The sequence below is a fragment of the Jaculus jaculus genome, chromosome X, assembly GCF_020740685.1.
Source record: "Jaculus jaculus isolate mJacJac1 chromosome X, mJacJac1.mat.Y.cur, whole genome shotgun sequence".
Lineage (NCBI taxonomy): Eukaryota > Metazoa > Chordata > Mammalia > Rodentia > Dipodidae > Jaculus > Jaculus jaculus.
The window spans coordinates 66,227,028-66,235,104 of NC_059125.1; the positions used below are offsets into that span (position 1 = coordinate 66,227,028).

At 41.5% G+C, this 8,077-nt stretch overlaps 1 long non-coding RNA gene and 2 pseudogenes across 2 annotated transcripts in view; 2 read left to right on the plus strand and 1 right to left on the minus strand.

Annotated features, from left to right (window-relative positions):
• The window catches only part of LOC123456689, a 32,483-nt gene extending 29,329 nt beyond the window's left edge, over window positions 1–3,154 (plus strand). For both annotated transcript variants that reach the window (XR_006634623.1, XR_006634622.1), the window contains exon 6: window positions 104–3,154. This is a non-coding gene — a long non-coding RNA (uncharacterized LOC123456689). The remainder of the gene's footprint in view (window positions 1–103) is intronic.
• A 1,056-nt stretch (window positions 3,155–4,210) lies between these two features.
• On the plus strand, window positions 4,211–5,727 carry LOC123456649 (annotated as a pseudogene).
• A 1,208-nt stretch (window positions 5,728–6,935) lies between these two features.
• Window positions 6,936–7,177, minus strand: LOC101614503 (annotated as a pseudogene).
• Between the last annotated feature and the right edge of the window lie 900 nt (window positions 7,178–8,077).

An 8,077-nucleotide genomic window follows, 5' to 3' on the forward strand; every position in this document is an offset into this window, starting at 1 on the left:
TAGACTGGCTCACTCGAGTCCTGGGGGGGGGGGGGGACACTAAGTCAACACAATCGAATTATATCCTTTCTACCAACTGATAGTGTCCATTTCTTACTTTCAGTTTATGCAACGAGGAACACTCCCAGTGCACAGTTCCTCAACTTCGAATGGAAAGAGGAGTAAACACCAGCCCTTGGAAACAATTGAGCATATTAACCCTGGGCAACGTGTGCCAAGATTGCCCCATGGAGGAAGCTTCACGTTGTTCACGTGATCCTCCGCCATCTTAGGTAGGCTATCTTGTGCTACACTACCCCCCCACGACCAACTCTGCCCGAAGCTGGCACACAAGTAACAAAGAAAGACATTTCTACTGCATGGAGAGCTTCAACCATCATCTTTTCGTAATGGTGCTCATTCACTACGGTGCTCATTCACTCTGGTGCGCATTCACTCCACTTCGGGTGCCCTTGATGTACCAATTCTGCATCTTAGTGTCCATCAGCCCTCTCAGTTCATGCAGCACTCCCAGGATTTCTAGCTTGAGTCTTTTGCCCCCCACTTTCAGTGAGGGGCACAACCACATGACCTTGGTCTTTGACCTTCAATGCCACAATTCGTCCAAAACTCCAAATCAGAATGTTCAACACCTTCACCCTGGCCCAGTGGTCACCTCACCTCCCTAAATCATACTCGGCCCAGAATTGGCTAGCCTGCAACCACGCAGATTTGAGATGGCGGACACTATTTTCCCATCCTAACACTTGACTGCTTAACAGCAGTCGATTTTCCCAAAGCCACAGCTACACTCTCACCACTAGAGGATCACCACCAGAGGATCACCAGCAGGACGATCACCAGCAGAACGATCACCAGCAGGACGATCACCAGCAGGACGAATAGAAACAGCAGATTCCAGATACAGCAATGACTTACAACACCAACACATTTATATCCACAAAAAGCCCAGATGGGCAATGAAAAAAATTAAAGCAGGTATCCGTGGCCCCGATGGGCAGAAAAACAAAGTGAAAGCAGGTATCCGAGGCCCCGATGGGCAAGGGAAAAATACTAAGTGCACGTATCCCAAGCCCCGATGGGCCAAGAAATACATTTTTTTAAAGCAGGTATCCATTGCCCCGATGGACTGAGGGGGATAAAAAAAAATTAAAAGCAGGTATCCGCAGCCCGGATGGGCAATTTTTTCAAAAAAATCTGCAGATATCCACAGCTCTGTTGGACAAAAGGGGAAGGGAGGAGGAGGGGAAACGGGCACCCTTAGTCCCCGATGTGCAGAATACACAAATGGACTAAAATAAAGGTAAGTGCACAAAAGTATGTCAACAAAAAAACATTACAAAACTAAAAAATTATTTAAAAATGAATATTCCACACACCTGAAAAATATTGAGGACCTGTCAAGAAAATGCCAATAAAAAAGTCACATTTTTAAAGAACACTAAATGCAATTTTGATATTATTCGCTTCGAGCACACCATAGGGTGTGTCGGAGGTACTAAGAAATTGTTCCTCAAGGATCCACTAAGTGGAAAGGACCTCATAATCACTCGAGTCAAACATGGCTGCTTGAACAGTTTGCAGGGCTTTAAGGGAGAGAGGAGCTGAAGGCGGAGAGAACAAGAGGAGTGGCTTACAATTACTATCCGAAGCCTTATTGGAGGCTCAGCTCAACTATTACCCAATAAAAAGGAAAAAGGGATCTAAATATATAATATGGCACCCTCAAAACCAAAAGTTTCATAATCTTACATGATGCTAAACAATTATTCTTCTATTTTATGGATTATGGAAAGGCACATGACAGTTAAATGATGTTCATGAGTTCACACACCATAATTGAGTCAAATCTATTTTCTTCAACATTCTACCTTGAATGGTCCTATCATGGAGCATCTGAGTTCATTGGTAACCAAGAGAGAAGGAGCTTTTCATTGAATGACTACTACATCCCTAAGTAATCAAAGAGTACTACTGGGTTTGACTTGTTTGTACTTCTTAAACTCAGTCTTTGATCATCATCATTTCCTACATCATCTAGGAACCTGAGGACCACCAAACTTTTGACCAATAAAAATCACTGTCAAAGAGCTTGCAAAAGGCAAAGGAGAAGTTAGGAGTGTAGCTCAGTGTTGAACACTTGCCCCAGAAACCTGCCTATTTCGATATCAAACAATTAACATGGTGTACTCTAATATTAGTTACTGAGAAACAACAAAACCTACCTAAAGTATTAGAAAATCAAAAATGTCAAAGAAAAAAATTGTTCTCCTACCGACTTAATTGGAAAGAATAACTCAAATAGTATCCTAAGCCAGGCCACCAGGTTCCAGATTAATAACAACTTATGCAAAATTGTCTTACTTGAAGATCACTCTCTACCTTCAAAGTACCCTTAGTTCACTAATCTCTGGTTCAGGTAGGGTGGAAAATCAAATTTGGAACCAGCTAGGGGTATGAAGTGAATTAATAATATCAATTAATAACAAAACAACAAAGAAAGAAAAAGAAAGTAAGAAACAAAGAAAAGAGGAAGCAGTCTTGGTTTCCACCAGAGGGCAGCATGAATCTATAGAGGGCATTTGGAATCGAACTAAACTATAATCTGAATAGAAGAAGAAAATTTATCCAAGTTTAATATCAGAAGACAGGCTGGAGGAAGAGTACGCAATTTCCGCATGCGCCCTGGAATGGAGCCTCGAACCAGCGTCCTTATGCTTCACAGGCAAACGCTTAACTGCTAAGCCATCTCCAGCCCAACAATTTCATTTTATTTAAAGAGGCCACCATAGTGGGAGTTTTCCTTGCTTCAGGGCAATGCCATTAAAGAAAATTGATGGAGCAATTGGAATAAAAGTAGGCTTATGGATCTTCCAAATCATCATTGGCAAAAAGTGGTGGAAGAGATTATAAAACTAGTATTACCTGATCCCAAAACTCTACTAAGATATTTAAAAACCTGACAATTATAAATTAACTTCATTGATAAACATGGATACAAATTCCTTAATAAGTGCAAACAATTCACAAACACATCAAAAATATACATCTCCAGGCTGGAGAGATGGCTTAGCGGTTAAGCCCTTGCCTGTGAAGCCTAAGGACCCCAGTTTGAGGCTCGTGTCCCCAGGTCCCACGTTAGCCAGACGCACAAGGGGGCGCACGCGTCTGGAGTTCGTTTACAAAGGCTGGAAGCCCTGGCGCGCCCATTCTCTCTCTCTCTCTCCCTCTAACTGTCTTTCTCTCTGTGTCTGTCGTTCTCAAATAAATAAATTTAAAAAAAAATGTTCGTGGAGTTCAATAAAGTAAATAAAAATTGTAACACACACACACACACACACACACACACACACACACACACACACAAAAAAAAAAAAAAAAAGCAGGCTTCGGGCTGGAGAGATGGCTTAGCGGTTAAACGCTTTCCTGTGAAACCTAAGGATCCCGGTCCGAGGCTCGGTTCCCCAGGTCCCACGTTAGCCAGATGCACAAGGGGGCGCATGTGTCTGGAGTTCGTTTGCAGAGGCTGGAAGCCCTGGCGCGCCCATTCTCTCTCTCTCTCTCCCTCTAACTGTCTTTCTCTCTGTGTCTGTCGTTCTCAAATAAATAAATTTAAAAAAAAATGTTCGTGGAGCTCAATAAAGTAAATAAAAATTGTAACACACACACACACACACACACACACACACACACACACACACACACACACAAAAAGCAGGCTTTGGGCTGGAGACATGGCTTAGCGGTTAAGCGCTTTCCTGTGAAACCTAAGGACCCCGGTTTGAGGCTCGATTCCCCAGGTCCCACGTTAGCCAGGTGCACAAGGGGGCACATGCGTCTGGAGTTTGTTTACAGAGGCTGGAAGCCCTGGCGCGCCCATTCTCTCTCTCTCTCTCCCTCTAACTGTCTTTCTCTCTGTGTCTGTCGTTCTCAAATAAATAAATTAAAAAAAAAATGTTCGTGGAGCTCAATAAAGTAAATAAAAATTGTAACACACACACACACACACACACACACACACACAAAAAAAGCAGGCTTCGGGCTGGAGAGATGGCTTAGCGGTTAAGCGCTTTCCTGTGAAACCTAAGGATCCCGGTCCGAGGCTCGATTCCCCATGTCCCACGTTAGCCAGATGCACAAGGGGGCGCACGCATCTGGAGTTCATTTGCAGTGGCTGGAGGCCCTGGCGCGCCCATTCTCTCTCTCTTCTGTCCTATCGGCCTCTTTCTCTCTCTGTCACTATCAAATAAATAAAAATAAAACAAAAAATTTTTTTAAAAAAAGCAGGCTTCTAGATCAATAGAATAGAACACAGTACCTTGAGATAAAGTCATACTGCTAGAGGTATCTGGATAATGGCGCCAAAAACATACATTACAGAAATCTATACTAAAGAATAAATGGTGTTCAGATACTGGACATTCAGAAGTAGAATACTGAAACTATATCACTATATCTCAGCCTTTGGAAAAATTATTTAGACCCCTTCTAGCCCACTGTAGCAACTGCAGTTTCTAAACAAAGCAGAAGAAGTTGGAGCACTTGCTGAGGTTGGCCTGGTGCAGTCAACAGGTTCAAGACAATACTGTGCAGCATGGATCAGCTGTTTTTGGAAGACTATTGATTAGAAGAAAAGATGTTTGGTCTTCACAAGCCAAAGATGTACTGAAGTATAGAGAGCTGTTGTATTTGCAGAGCGAAGTCTATCAGTTCTCCATTCACTGATAGCAAGTGTTATGAAAAGGACTTCCAGAGCTGTTTTGGGTTGCACAGACTCAGGAAATATGGTACCTGTGAACTGCTTGTGAAGAAATGGAAGAAGTTGCCAGCAAGATTGGAAAAATTGGAGGAAAAAAACCCAAACAACAGAAGACTGTAATCATATGGTAGATCAAGGGCAGGACCCATCTAAAGACAGCACCGAAACCAATGAAAGTGAAACTCTGGAAAGAGGACCAAAAGCAACCAGATCAATAAAATGCATGAGAAATTCACTAACCCTAACCACCACAGTACAACTCACAAGTGCCTCTCCAGCCCACTCTCCATATGATGGAGATGATGATGATGATGATGGCTCACATATAGATTTGGCTTCCAGCTGTAACAGAACACTAGTTTGTTCCCTTTCAGATATTACATACTGGAAAGGACAGAAAATACGTTGTTGGAGCCAGGCATGGTGGTGCACTCTTAATCTCAGCACTCTAGAGGAACAGATGGGAAGATCACCATGAGTTTGAGGCCAGCCTGAGACTACAGAATGAGTTCCAGGTCAGTCTGGGCTAGAGTGAGACACTGCCTTGAAAAAGGAAAGAAAATATGTTGTGGGTTGATCTACATGGACCACTTTGGGGAACTCCTCATCAACACCCACCTGTTCATTGACAGGTGTAGCAATAAGAAAGTGCCTGCCGAGAAGCCAAAGGAGCAGGGCGGGCACCCCTGCCCCCCTCCACTCAGAAATGGTTACTGAAATCATGCAGAAAGGAGCAAAATTCTAAAAGGACCATAAAACAACAAACTGACCCTTATATTTTTCACCTGGATACCTGGTATTCTGCCAAAAGACATTCTGTAAAATAATTAACTGCTTCTCTAGCCCTTAAATCTTTTTTTATTTTAAAAATCCCATTCTAATGAATGAGTTTAGGAGACAGAGATGGGAGCTGTTTTATGATAACCATATGCAGTTTAGTCTTGCTGTATAGAGAGACAATGGTTGGGACATCTGACTACACTTATTTTTCCTAACTCAGTAACATGTCCTGCCCCTAGAGGTAGTTAATAGTTTTGAAATCCTAAGGTCTTGCCAACATTCTGATAGTATTCAGTCCTGTGCTACTGATTATTAAGCAGGCCAGAATGAGCTTTCTGGTACAAATGGCTTGAGGGACAAAGTTAAGGACGTGGATAGTTTCACTTATGTAAGCATCCTATGGCACCTCCTTTCATCACAAGTCTTAAGGTTCAGAACACAAGTGTGTGGTTCTTCGGACAGCTCCTTAGAGGGTTTCCAGTTTGAAAATAATTAACATTGGTATTATACAACTATCTAGGGGCTTCATTGAAATAAACCAGTTTAATTCTGTATTGACTCACTTGACCTTTGTCGAGGTTTTATCTGCAGGGTAGCAGTTTAACTTGTAACCTATTAAGGTATTTGTTTGGTTTTTTTCATTCTATTTAAAATTGACTAGAAAAAAAGAGGAATGTCAGTTGATTAGTTTGGGCTTCTTTGAGTTGGGCTTTATGAACATTGAGATAAACTGAATGTGGAGGGCTTCATGTCTAAATCCTCACCAGATACTGCTCACTTAAACCCAAACCAAAGTTCTTTGATAGCTTCTTTTTTTAAAGCGCAGAACAAAACAATAGTACCTCTTCAGGCATCTCATGACTAGGGAGGAATATGTGACTATCTTAAGATACCTCTACTCATGCTCATTTTGAAAACTAGATTTGCAAAGTTGAATAGTATCATAATAAGGAGGGAGCCAATTTTTATGGGCATCCTATAGTTTTATAGTTCTTAGTTTAAATATTCCCTCCCTTCCTTCGTTTCTTTCAGAACAGCCTACCTAGTTCAAGCCACCAAGTATACAGGCTAGGATACTCAGTGAGTCAGTCAGCTCATCTACAGCCCTGAAGGGTGGCACCCAAGAATCTAGACATTATTTTCCTAAATTATTTCGAAGTGTTTTTTTTTTTAATTACATTTTTGGGTACAGTATTGGTGGCAGAATATACTATTTTTTCTACTTAATAACATTTTATTTCAGTTCTTCATCATTTGAGTTATGGGGTCTTCTGTTCCCTGGCTATTTTAGTTAAATGTCGCACACAGGAGAAAGTGTTCATGTGTACCATGATTCAAACTGCTATTGTTCCAAAATCAATAATGCATTTTTGAATGTCCAGAAGAATACGTTCAGCCTTTGTAAAATGTTTAGGAAGAGCCTAGGAGTTTTCCATTGATTTTGAAGGCTGAAACTGCCCTACTTCAAACTTTTCCTTGAATAGTCTCTTCTTTTATCAAAATATTTATCTACTGCTGGGGACAACTCGCCTCGAATGAGTTCCTCAGCTGCTGGCACCAGGACACGTCTTCTGCATTGTCCTCTAGACACTGCCAGTACAGGTCGCTGGCGGCCCAGCAAACCCGCCACCTCTCCATGGACCGGGCTCCTGAATATACTGTTTTAAATTACTTATTTGAGAGAGAGAGAGAGAGAAAGAAAGAGGCAGATAGAATGAGCCACCAGGGCTTCCAGCCATTGCAAATGAACTCCAGACATGTGCACCACTATGTGCATCTGGTTTACATGGGTACTGGGGAATCAAACGTAGGTCCTTAGGCTTCGCAGGCAAATGCCTTACCTGCCCCAGTAGAATATACTATGATGAATCATCTCTACTTATGAATTAATTAATTAATTAACTAATTAATTAATTAATTTGGTTTTTTGAAGTAGGGTGTCACTCTAACCCAGGCTGTCCTGGAATTCACTGTGTAGTCTCAGACTGCCTCCCAAGTGCGGGGATTAAAGGCATGCACCACTGTGCCTCACTTATTTACTTATTTGTATTACTAAATCTCAACCACAGTCTTCTCCTTGGTCCTCTACCACTTGTAGGATGTACTGTATGTAGTCGTGTACTTTGTATTAATAATACATTAGAAATCTACATGTCTGTTTTGTACATTTCATATGTTGGATACATATAATCAAAACTTTTACTATGATATAGAATAAAGTTAGATTTATTGGAAAATAAATAATGACTCAATCTGCATCAAATATGTTTTTATGGTTATTATTATTATTAACATATTTCATATGGATTCAAATATCTTTTCTTTCAGGGGGGTTGAGATAGGGTCTCACTCTAGCCCATGCTGACCTGGAATTTACTATGTAGTATCAGGGTTGCCTTGAGCTCACAGCAATCCTCCTACCTCTGCCTCCAGAGTGCTGGGATTAAAGGCATGCACCACCATGTTCAGCTCAAATATCTTAATATAAGAACTAAAACGGGACTGGAGGGATGGCTTAGCTGTTAAGGTGATTGCCTG